Here is a 12,004-nt window from a genome sequence, read left to right on the forward strand (position 1 = left end):
GAGGAAAAGGTAAGGGTATGGAAAAACCCAAGCCGAAATCCTCATGAAAAACGGGCGAGCTAAGGAGGGTGGCTCAACCCACTTTTTAGGCCTAAAACCAAACTTTTTTTTCTCGTGTTGGCAGGGAAAAGTTATGAAATATATAAAAAAAAGTTGAAGAAATATTCTGGGACTTGGGATTGGGTGCTTAGAGGTGAGCCGTGCGGTATATCCTTCATTAAATCGAAGAACAAACGAGCAGACGAGCACAGCTGGAGCTGGGGAACACATGTACCCGGGGTCCGGATTCGGGTCCAATAACCTCGCCCCTGCACTTGGCCAAAAAATTGCATAAAAAATAATGATCAGTGGTTTTCCATTAAAAAACATATATCAAATTGTGAGTTTGTGAGGCAATATAGAAGGAAATATCATTGTTTTCATCATCAAATTTTTTTAAGAAATAGCCTTTGTATTTCAAATACCAATTGAGGATTTAAACAGCAGTGCATTCCGTTCCTGTCCCCGGGTTTCTTTCATTTTAGTTTCCCATTTCTTTGCTTGCCCCTGCCTCAAACTCCAGCGATGTGTGCGACCCTCTTCAAATGTGTTGCCTTTGCTTTGGCCAGCCATGTGGCGCTGCTCCTGCCACAGGGTTTCTGAGGAGGTGGAGGACACGAGTGCCAGGACGAAAACGAAGACGAGAGGGCGTCGAGGACGTCGACTGACCCCCTCGCAGACCGATGGACTCCCACCCACCCCAGTGGCTGCAACAACGTTTCAAATTCAACGACAATGATGATGAGGACAGAGTTGGGCGGGCTTCAGTTGGGGGAACGATGTCGAAAAAACTTTTTCTTGGCATTTGTTGAGCAGGAAACGAGCCAGGGACGGGGTGGTTTGGGTGAGTTTTGGGTGGTTTTTTGGGCGGAGGAAATGGCATGAGGTGGATAGGGAGGTGGTTCTCTGGAAAAAAGGCGGTATGCCACCGTGCTAGACGAAGACTGCTCTGATGTGGGCTGGGCCCTGGCCCGCCTTGCCTTTCCCTTACTTTCCTTTCCGATGGGAAAAGGGAGCTGGCTGACTGACGAGCGCGCGTTTTCATTTCGTCTTCGTGAGAGTGTGGGCCTGCACTGGCCGAAAAGTCTATCGAAACTTAAGAGTTTACTCTGGCAATGTAGTTCGACTTACTAGCCAAATTTTACTTAATAATTTCAAGAACTACATTTAAATTTGTCTATAACATTTTTGGTAAATTTGCAGTCCCGTTAATATGCAAAATCTTATCGTTTTAGATAATTTAATTTGTTTTAAGGATCCCTTGGTTTAATAGACTATATCAGATATCAGATAAATATAAAATTAAGAAGTCAAGCTTCGTATATATTATAAAAATTACTGTTCTAAAAATAGCTACTCAGAAAACTCTGTTATCAAATGTACCCTACTATCTAAATTCTTTATAGGTATACCCATGAGCGAATCCCCGGGGGTGATATGGGGGGTAGATCTCCGCCACTAGGGTAAAAACGTATATGTAATGTGTATTTCATTCCAAATTTTTGATTTCTACTTAACAAATCCGCAACCAAATTCTATACCATACATTTAACTGGACTTGTGATCTTGTGATGACAGGATTGCACGATTTAAGTTTCGACTATCCTACTTCTTGACCAATATCATAATTACAATCCTTTTCTTTCTGTGTGTTTTTCTTTTGCCCTTTATTTTTTTGTTCACTGGAGTTAGAAACGCTGGGAGGGGGCTGTATTTTTTTGGGCAAGGCCGCAAGGATCTGCCAGGGGACCCGGGCCAACCGAGTGTTACTTCGAGTCGAGACCCTCTGGCAGCTCGAAGCGTTCGCTGGGGGTTCGCTGCGGTAACCATGTCGCCTGATAAGACACAATGGACATATCAAATTGTGGCTTAACCCATGTGTGTGTGTGTTGTGCGGATGGGGGTGTGGATGGGGCACAAAGGAGACCAACTTTGGGGCGCGGCAGTCAGCTGAAATATAAATGGAATTTATGGGTGGCTGTCCTAAACCGAGCGCCTTTGCCTTGCGCGGAAACCCCCGCACAGGAATGGAGCTTTAAAAAGCTGTACCGATTTCAAATGCTTTATGTATATCAAATACAACTTTGACCAAAGCAAAGGGGGGTTCGGTGGGGGGAGGAGGAGGTTCTGGGCATATTAGGGGGCATGGGCGTACCTCCAATCCATCAACTGTCAGTTTGTGGACGCGAAATGCCGTGGAAAGCATAATGCGCGTTACATGAAATGAGTTTTGATGTGCGGCACGGGTTGGTTCGAGGGCCCATAGCCGTGGGCTCAACCTAACATAGTTATCCTTTATGTGAGTGTGATTGTATGTGCTTGTGTGTGTGTGTTGGAGGGAGCCAGCTCGCTTATGGCTGTGTGAGTGCAGCGGGGGACAATTTAATGGCCTAGGGTTATTTGGGAATAGGTTGAAAACAAAGCGCTGGTCAAACACAGCCAAAGAGGTCGGGATCGGAAGGGGGGCCCAAAAACTAGGCACCCCGAGCAGAAATATTCCCCAACCGAAAAGCGGACCTGACTGTAAAAATAACGAACGGAAAAAGGGGGAAAAATATACGCTGCAGCACAAAGAGCAAATGGTAAAAATTAATGCAACACTGGGAATGGTATCTGGTGGGGACTTTGGCCAGAAGCCAGAAGCCAAGGTAGAGACAGGAAGGGAACTGATTGGGATGGGTGGCCTGCAGCACCGTTTCGCTTTCTCCGCTCCTTAATATCAGGGATCGTCCGCTTCGAAATGGGGTTCCTTCTTCAATCCCCTTTCACACCAACCACTATCCTGACTTACGGCGATGGCAGTCCTGCAAGGCAGCACGGTGGAAATCAAATGCAGCCAACTTATGTAACACAATTAAAACTTTATTAATTGTAAATATGTAAACGACATAATCGAAGCGACGTGTAATACATTATAATGGATAATTTGTTTAAACTGATTACCCGATTTTGTCTTCACACGTACACATTCTGACCCAAAAGTGTTTTAACTAATTTCTAATTAACTTTTTGATTAGTTCTAGACAGTTAAAGTTTTTATTTGATTACGAAAATGGATTGCGAGCATATTATTAAAAAGGTGTTAGAAAATATAAGTGGTTCCTAGGATACTTTTATTTTTTGATACAATTAGATGATGCAATAGTTTTATGTAGTAAAATAGGTCCGATCTTAAAACATAAAATATTTATTATTTTGCTTAATTATCCCTATGCTTCATTATTATTTTCCTTGTTTCATATTTTTATTGGAAAATGCTGAGGACTTAATAACCTGCTGTCCCCACGGTGCCAGCACGGCAACCACCCACTCACCGACATCCGCGGTCCTCCCACTGCCACTTCTAAGCAACCCCTCTCGACCACCCACCCTCTTATGACGATTATTTTTATACCATTTTATACCCCAACCCAGAAACTTTTCCTCCTGCCGAAATTTCAGCGAGTGCTTTCGCCTTCTCCGTCGCCGTTCCACTCGACCCTCCGAACATTTTCCGAGCTTAGCGCAATGGAAAAGGATTTTTGGTCTTTTATTGCACGTCAGACTTTTTGGACCGCTCGCAGGACTTCTTCTGCTGTCCGGGTGTGCCGTGTCCTCCCCTCCATTTTGGCCATAATGCTGCAGAAGCAAGAAAAAATTTAACGTTTATTGCTTGCGCCAATGAGCTGGTTCTCCTTTGGATGGAAAGGATGGTTTTCCCCAACACCCAACTCACCATTTCCATTTCCACTTCCATTTCAGCTTAGTCCTTTCGCCTTAGCGTTTGGGGCGCCAACTTCGCCCCTTTCGTCTCCGTTGCGACCATGGCGATATCCTCAGTCCCCCGTTTCCGTTTCTCCCCCCGCCACCAATCCTTTTGGGTAACCCCCTTCATCCCTCTCCACAACGATTTCTGTGCCCGTTGCTTTTGGGGTTTTTCTTTGGATGCCTTTTCGTCCTTTGGCTGGGAACCGCCATCTTGTTGTTTTGCTGAAATGCGAAGGACATTTGATGTAATGATGCCTGGAGGCAGCCACCACTGTGTCTATATGTGTGTTTGTGTCTGAGGGATCAGCTCGAAGAGGTCCTGCGTCCTTTCCGCAGGAGCACCCCCGAGTCGCCAGCCCGCTTTGTTTGAGTTCACTTAAGTTCAACGCTTGGGTCCAGGTCCTCGATTCCCGTTCTTCTCCGCCAACCTAAACCCATTCTACTGCAAAGTTCTGATGCTGCTGCTGCTGCTGCTTTCATTATCCTTTTGGCGTATCCTTGCCCCGACTCATGTGGGCGTCTTGAGAGCCGTCGCCAAGGCGCAGGGAAAAAAAGGTCACGGGACTGGGCTGCTGGGACAAGGAAAGCAGAATAAAGCCAAGAAGGTGGAGAGGGGTGGCTGAAAGGACAGGAAGAAAGCAGAGTATGGGTCGAAAAAAATAAGATGAATTACTTCTTTTGGCCGCAGCGCCAATGACCAAACTGATTCTGGCAAACACCCCCCGCACCTTGGATGGGAGGGGGTCCTTCCTTCCCTTCCCTGAGCCCAAAAAACTGGACGACGACCAGCAGACCCTGGCCGGTCATCAATTTTCGTTTTGGCCGCAGGAAGAGGAGGACAAGAAGCATTCCAAGAAAGCTGTCCGCTTAGTTTTTGCGAACACTCAGCGCGGGGTGGGGAAAAGGGATTTGGTGGGATGGTAAAAATGGTAGGAGGGTCAGGATCCTAGGCAACCAATGTCCAGTTTCCAGCGAGCATCAGCAGCAACGCTCCGAGATTAGATTTGATGGGTTTTAGGGTGCCCCAGCGCATGTGTCCCATCCCGGCTCATCCTGTTCGGTTCCCTTCGGTCCCGGTTTCCCCCCCTTTTTCACTCTCTAAGTCTCCATCGCATCGTCTTGACTGGCTGGGAGATTTTCGAGGGATATGTCTTACGCCATTATATGCTCCGAATTTTTTTTTCGTCCCGTTTCCTTGTCCTTGCCGCTGGCATGGTACACGCAATTTATACTTGTATTTCATTTTGTTCGCTTTTTGTTGGTTGTTTGGTAAGAGTCTGGAGAAGTTGGAGTATGTGGGGGAATAGGTACAGCTAGGCGTTGGGGAAATACGGTTGAAACTCCCAGTTTTTTCAGAAAGAAATAAAATCTAAAATTATGGTTGGACGAAACGCCGTCGGTAATTTATACAATGATTGAGGGCGGCTGTTTAGCTACTCAAAATGATCCCATTTACAATTTTAAAATAATACCACATTCTTTAACAATTTACAAATGTTCAAAATAATGGTCTGATCTGCTTTATAAAACTAAGAGTAACAAAGGATCTTATATAGCTAGCTGTTGGGGTGATTAAGCAATTACGTTTTCCCATCAAAAATATTTCAAATTTAATTTTCCCTTATCAAAGGTAATTAGGAAGTACTCCATACATCTATCATCATAATATCTGTGTATCAACAACCTAGACTTAAATATTAATTTGTAATTTCAGCACTGGGTGGCTGAACTTGCCACTTGCCAAAGTATATCTGTCTAATGTGCATGAATGAGCGCACAATGATTTGACGAAAATTGGGCAGATCTTTTTACTGCTCAACGGCTGTTTGCAAATTTAATGCTGCCCCCAGAATGTACAGAAAATACTTTGCACAATCAATGGCCGACCAATCAAAAGTTGAACGCAATTAGTCTAAATGCTTTTTGCAGGGAGAGGCCTGCTTAAGAGTGGAGCTTTAATAAACATATATTAAAATTTTAGTTATTTATGTAAATCTCAAGCGGGTTGACAAGGCAAGGCAAAATTCAAATCTCAAAATATATTCTCCATATTATGTACAGGAGATATCCCAGAGAATGAGATATACCCACACACCCACGTCTTGGAAAATTAAATGGCAGGCACATAGGCCCGGCGCCCGAACCTTTTGCAATTATTCACATATTTGAACAAAATTTTAAGAAAATGCAGCAGCAACAAATTTTCCAATCCCAAAAAGACGTTGCAATGCCTGGCCATTCGCCTGTTGGTGGAAGCGAGAAGGTAAGCCGGCCTGTGCGAGGAGAGCAGCACAATCTGGCAGGATCTTAAGAAATTGCACAAGAAATTCGAAGATGCAGTTGCAACGACTGCATCGTTGTAGTTGTAGTTGTAGTAGTCGTTGCAACACACCAGCTTCCATTTGAGGGTCTTGCAGGGCAACCGTGCGTATGCGTAATGTGTTGGAAGGCGCCTAAAACTATGCAAAAGTCGGCCTGTTGTTGTAAGAGTGTGGGTGCAGGCCCCAACTTTTGTGTGTGCGTGTGTGTGTAGGCCCGAAGTGAGTTGCCGAAAATGCAGTCGAAGAATCAGTCTTTTGGGGCCGGCTGGGGGTGTCGTTCTGTTTACTTGACATTAAGTGCATGGAAAACTTATTATTGCAGGCTCTGACAAGCACAAAACGCAACTACAACATAAATGCACTCTACAGCTCACACACACACACACACACAGAGACACAGGCACACACACAGCTTGTACATAAAAAGATTTGGCTTGCAAGTAGGCCTAAAGATCTTGTTGCCAAGAGGAGTTCCGGAGCTCTGGTCTCTCTCTTTCTCGCTCTATTTCTCGGCTACGAGTTTCATTAAATTTTAAGACAACTTGGCTTTTTTGTTGTACATAAGTATCGGGCAATAGGCGTGCATATGGCCATGTATTGGCCGAAAAGGCCCAAGAAAACCCACACTCGGACATCATAAATTTTCCCAAAGAGTCGGGCTTAGTTGGAAAATCACCGAGCATGCTCGGGGGTTTGGGGGAAATAAATGCACTTTGCAGGGGCGGGGGATGAGCTCATGTGGAGGGGGGGTGGTCCTTGCATTTTCCAGCCCCTTGTGCAGTCGACGCAGCTGCAACTGTCGTTGTCCTGTTTCGGGTCCTGAGTGCTGAGTCCTGAGTCCTGCGACCACCCCCTGTCGTCTTTAATGCATTATTTTGTGTGGCAACACTCAGCGGTAATAACCTCGAGATAAACCCACACCTGCCCCGTTCAGCCAGGTGACGTGTGTAAGATGCGATGAGTGTGCGAAGTTTAAGATGTCGTCCATATCTTTGTATTTTCGGACTCTGTCTCTTTCTCTCGTCCTCAGCGTGTGCATCTTGCCACTGGACTTGATTAAAATTGATTGAAGCAAATAAATGAAATTGGATTTTTTATGTGGGCACTGATGGCTTGGAAGAGCTGCGATTCGCAATGAAATCAACCAAACCGATTCGGTGAAAGATTTCTAATTACATCTATCAAGCAGGAGCGAACAAGTTGCATTTGTAGCTTGTAAAGAAGATGAATATCTACAGCTTTGCACTGAAGTACTGCTTTTATAATAATTTTAAAATATTTTTCAAAGCTACAAAATTATTGTCAAGAATCTGAAAGTTCAACTACATTTCCTGTCAAGACCAAAAATAAATCTTATCCTTAATAATATTTATTTATATAAACTTCCTAATATGTTTTGTGGTTGGTCTTATAGCTTTGTTATTCCGTCAATCTCCAGAGGATGTGGGCATTTTTGGGTGTCCTCTTTAATAAATGGCACCTCTTTAATAAATAGTACGTGCAAGCCTATAATTTTAGACCACACCCACATGTGTGGGACTTTAAACTGATTAACAAAACATTCGAATGAACATAGAGTCCATGGTGGCAGTGGAATATATACCGCACTCAACTGCTTAGCCTACCTCAACAAAACGGGCCAAAACAAGCAACAGACCAGCCAATGGAACGCAAGCGGGCCATCACACCACAATCATAACCATAACCGTGGTCTAAGCGGGGGATCCACTGCACCACAATGCACCACTGTGGCACCCTGTGGGCCATCGCGAAAAAAAACCCTTAACCCCTGCTCGCCCCGTGCAACAAAGCCCATTGGCAATTTTTGGTCGAAGCGTCAAAGCAGAAAAAACATCGACGGACACAATAAAAGTTTTGTAGGCGCGTGCATAGAAGAAGGATTGGCAGGGATGTGCAAATTTTTGGGGCAGGAGTATGTCCCTTCCCCACTCAACCCATTGCGTTTGACTTTTTTCTATAGCCCCGCCGCCTGGATGGCGCAAAATATTTCGATCAGGCGTAAAATGTGCGCAAAATTCAAACAGCATTTTCAGCTGAGCGTTTTTTTTTTCCTCTTTTTTTTTGCCTAGTAGCCCACTCTTCTCCTGCCAGGTTACCCTATTTTTTGTGTCCATGTGCATGCCTGTATTTTATTATTTATTATGACCGCACATACACACACACACACGCTTGCATGTATCCTTGCAGTTTAGTGTTGTAGTTGCCGCGGCCAAAAAAATATAAACAAAATGCATTGCGCCTCCCGTGAACCTTTCCGCTTTCACTCCTGGTCAGAGAAAAGGTGAAAAAAAACACTAAAAATAAATTCGAATAAAATTTTTGTTATATACAAAACTGAGCATGTGTGCGAGCAGGACTTCTGTGTGTGAGTGTGGGATGCATTTTAGTTTGCAACTGAGTTGGGGTAGCCGTAAAAAGGGATGCGATCTCTATTCAACAAAACAGGCTTGCATCGTAACTGCATCGGAAGAATAAAATATTTTTGGAAGGTTCCTTTAAATACAGTAACATGGTATTTGAGTTGTTTACATATCGATAGAAAATATTGAAAAACATTGCATACTACATTATATTTTTGGGTCACATTCTGCCCAAACCAATCTTAAAATTATAAATACCTATATCTATAAATGTTTTTCAGTTAGTTTTGCTTTGTAAATAAAAAAAAATTACATTTAGGTATATTGTTTTCCACATGAACCTTCTACAATTTGGGTTTTAGCTAACTGCATTCCTGGTCAGAGCCATCCCGCTTGCACCATTTTTTTCCAGGGGGCTTAAGTGGCAGATTTTTAATTGAATTGGCTGCAGTGGCTGCTGCACTGGCCCTCACACCAAAAGTTGACAACGAAACCCCCTTTGGTTTCAGATTTTTTTAGCATATTACTAACCATTTGTTTTTTGCATTAGTTTTTTGTCAGCTGCTGCCGGGACTAAGGAGAAAAAGAAGCGAACAAACAAATCATTTGACATTTTATACATATTCCATTATATATCCGCAGATGCATATATGCGTGCACATATAGCAATTCTAGGAATCCCCCATCACGCCCCCTCAATAGAAAAATAGAGGCGACTGCGCATTTCACATTTTACGCTGGTTTTATTTTTTATGCAGAGCTGCGCATTTTTGCAATTTATATAAATATTTTATATATTACTTATTTTACACATAACATATTTTTTTAGCTGATTCGCAATTTTTTGCCATTTGGCGCTTTCATTTTGTGCGCTATATAAATATTTCATTAATTCAACTTTTTCTATTTTTGCCTCTCTATTTTTTTCCCGTACGATTTTATTATTATTTTATGCATTTTTGATGAAATAGTTTTTGGATTTTGTGCAACTAATTTTATGGCAATTTTTTCGTATTTATTTTTTGTTCAGCCGGACAGCGTAAAGGGGCTCCGTGGGCAGAGAGGTAAAATCGCTTGAATTTATGCGGTAGCCAGTAGCTGGCAGTTTTAAAAGATTTACGGCATTTACGAAGCGATTCTGGCCATAGGTTTATTATTTCATAAATGCGTTTTGATTTGCCCGCCCTTCTCATCCCGCAACAAAACGATTTAAGAACGGGTTAAAGGTGTGATGAAGGGGTTTCCACACATCAATTACCTTTTCACTCGGTCAGTTATCGTATTGGTGGACCAATTTCCATCAAATTTATTGTCATTTCATATTATGCCTGGCAAACTTAATTTATTTTATATTTTGGTATGCACTAATAGATAAATAACAAGAAGTGGCCAAAGCAATCTAATTTATTTGATAAATATGGAAAAATTTCAAAGGTGTTTTTTACTAATATCTCGTTTTCATAAATGCTTCCAAATGCTTTAAATGGGTTCTTAAATTAAGTTGGTCGTCGAAGTTGGAAAATTGATTTTTTAAGATGTCCCCAACAGCTGAGATCGAATTACTTCCTTGAAATTTCCCTCGCCAAGTATTTAATTAACTCAATTATACGCCACAAACCCACTTGAGTATCGATGAGATAAACACATAGATATGAATGTTAATGAGCATACCAACAAACAGTGAGACAATGGAGTTTCATCGTATTTAACCTATTTACCCAGACAGTGTCTTCTTCGCCAGCAAGTGAGCGAGCTTTAATTATGCATAATCTAAATGGTCAGTTGACGTTAACACTTTGACTTTCGTAAATCGTTGCCACGCAGGAAATATGTAAATAAAGGTACATAAATACGATTCAAAAAGTGGAAGTGGGTGTAAGAAAGATTAAAGGTGTCTAGTTTGGCTGATACTTAACCTATTCATTCTATTAAATGGAAAGCAAACATTTTAATAAAAATTGGGTCTAGCCTTAGCAAAATTAAAAAACAATTGTCCACCCTTAAACTTAATGTTCTTTAAATTATCTTACAAAATTAAATTTTGGAAAATGTCTATAAAATTTGTTTAAAAAGTGTTTACAATCAGCGACGCTTTGTGTTCATATCGGTTGCTTAGAACTTGTCAAATGTATCGAATCGAAACCACCACAATCGCCCTAATAACCGTAATAATGACCATTAAGGCGATATACGGTTAAGATGCGGTGTGTTCGTTAGGGTCAATTATTCTAGCCACTGACGACTGCTGCGGACATGCTTATTTTGAAATTTGGATGGACTTGGCCTGTATAATATGTTCTCATAATTACCTTTGGGACCTGTTGCCCATAATTTATTATATTAGGAATAAAATAAAAATAATAGTCCGTATTCCTCACCTGAAATATTTTTATACCCGTTACTCGTAGAGTAAAGGGGTTTATTAGATATGTCAGAATAAATGTAACCGGTAGAAGGAAGCGATTCCGACCTTATAAAGCACATATATTCTAGACCTGTCGATCTAGTCACTAGCCCGCCTGTCCGTCAATTTAGCCATGCAGATTCTAGAGATTCTTGCGCCCAAAACTGTTGACCTCAACATTTTGATGGTAGAATAAAAATGTTAACTGAAATGTATTGGATTTGTCAATAGCTATCGATTGACCTACAATAAGTTTGCCACGCCCACTCGAACGCCCACAAACGCCCATAACGCAAAAAACCTCATTGGTTGCATTTTGAAAGATTTTTTAAAAGTGTGAATTGGATTTCTATATGTTTATTTATAACCGTCGACAAATCGATCAATTCAAACTATTTATGAAGAAGTTATAATAATAAAATGGTATATTTTTCTATAGGGATAATCTTATCGTCAAATTGTACTAAACAGGTACTCAAACGCTCTCCAAATACACATACATTTTTTCGTCATCCCCACTTGTAATTCGCTTTGGGGTTTTTAATAAATCGACCAAGCACTTCAGTTTAAATCAAAGCCACAACGGTGAAGGCCACCCCCCCTTTGTTTTTCCCTGCTTTGGTAACTGCTCGAGAAATGAGTCAAGTTTTATGATCGTCCCATGGAAACCCTCGAAAAGCATTGAAATAGCGACGGCAATGATGTCGAACCATGCTGGCGACGGATCTCTCTTCCTGTTCAAATAAACTCCCTATAAAGCCCCCCCCCCCCCCAGGCCCCGCAAGTTGGCCATCGCTCTTGACCCTTTTTGCACTCAACCCACGAAAACGGCAAACAGTTGCCCGCCGCTTTTTTCCTCCTTTATTCTTTTCACAAACTTTACGCTGCCCATGGTCACCCTCCACCCACTGAGCCCATCCACCCACTCCATCCTTACCGTTCTGGCAGACAAGCGACAACAACGTTGTCCACTTTCGCAACACCACCCCAACTCCAACCCATCCCAACCCCCCTCCCCCCTACCCTCACCGCCTAAAAGAGCGAGACGGCAAACCAGCGACAGGACGAAAAGGACGAAAGCGATAGAGAGAGAGGGGGAGAGCCGTTCGGAA

The 12,004-nt window shown here is 42.5% G+C and overlaps 1 protein-coding gene across 1 annotated transcript in view; it reads left to right on the plus strand.

Moving 5' to 3' along the window:
* LOC119546686 (glycine, alanine and asparagine-rich protein) overlaps nucleotides 1-12,004 on the plus strand; it is a 62,870-nt gene that overhangs the window by 19,531 nt on the left and 31,335 nt on the right. The gene's annotated exons all lie outside the window — the stretch shown is intronic.

The sequence above is a fragment of the Drosophila subpulchrella genome, chromosome 2L (assembly GCF_014743375.2).
Source record: "Drosophila subpulchrella strain 33 F10 #4 breed RU33 chromosome 2L, RU_Dsub_v1.1 Primary Assembly, whole genome shotgun sequence".
NCBI classification, from domain to species: Eukaryota; Metazoa; Arthropoda; class Insecta; order Diptera; family Drosophilidae; genus Drosophila; species Drosophila subpulchrella.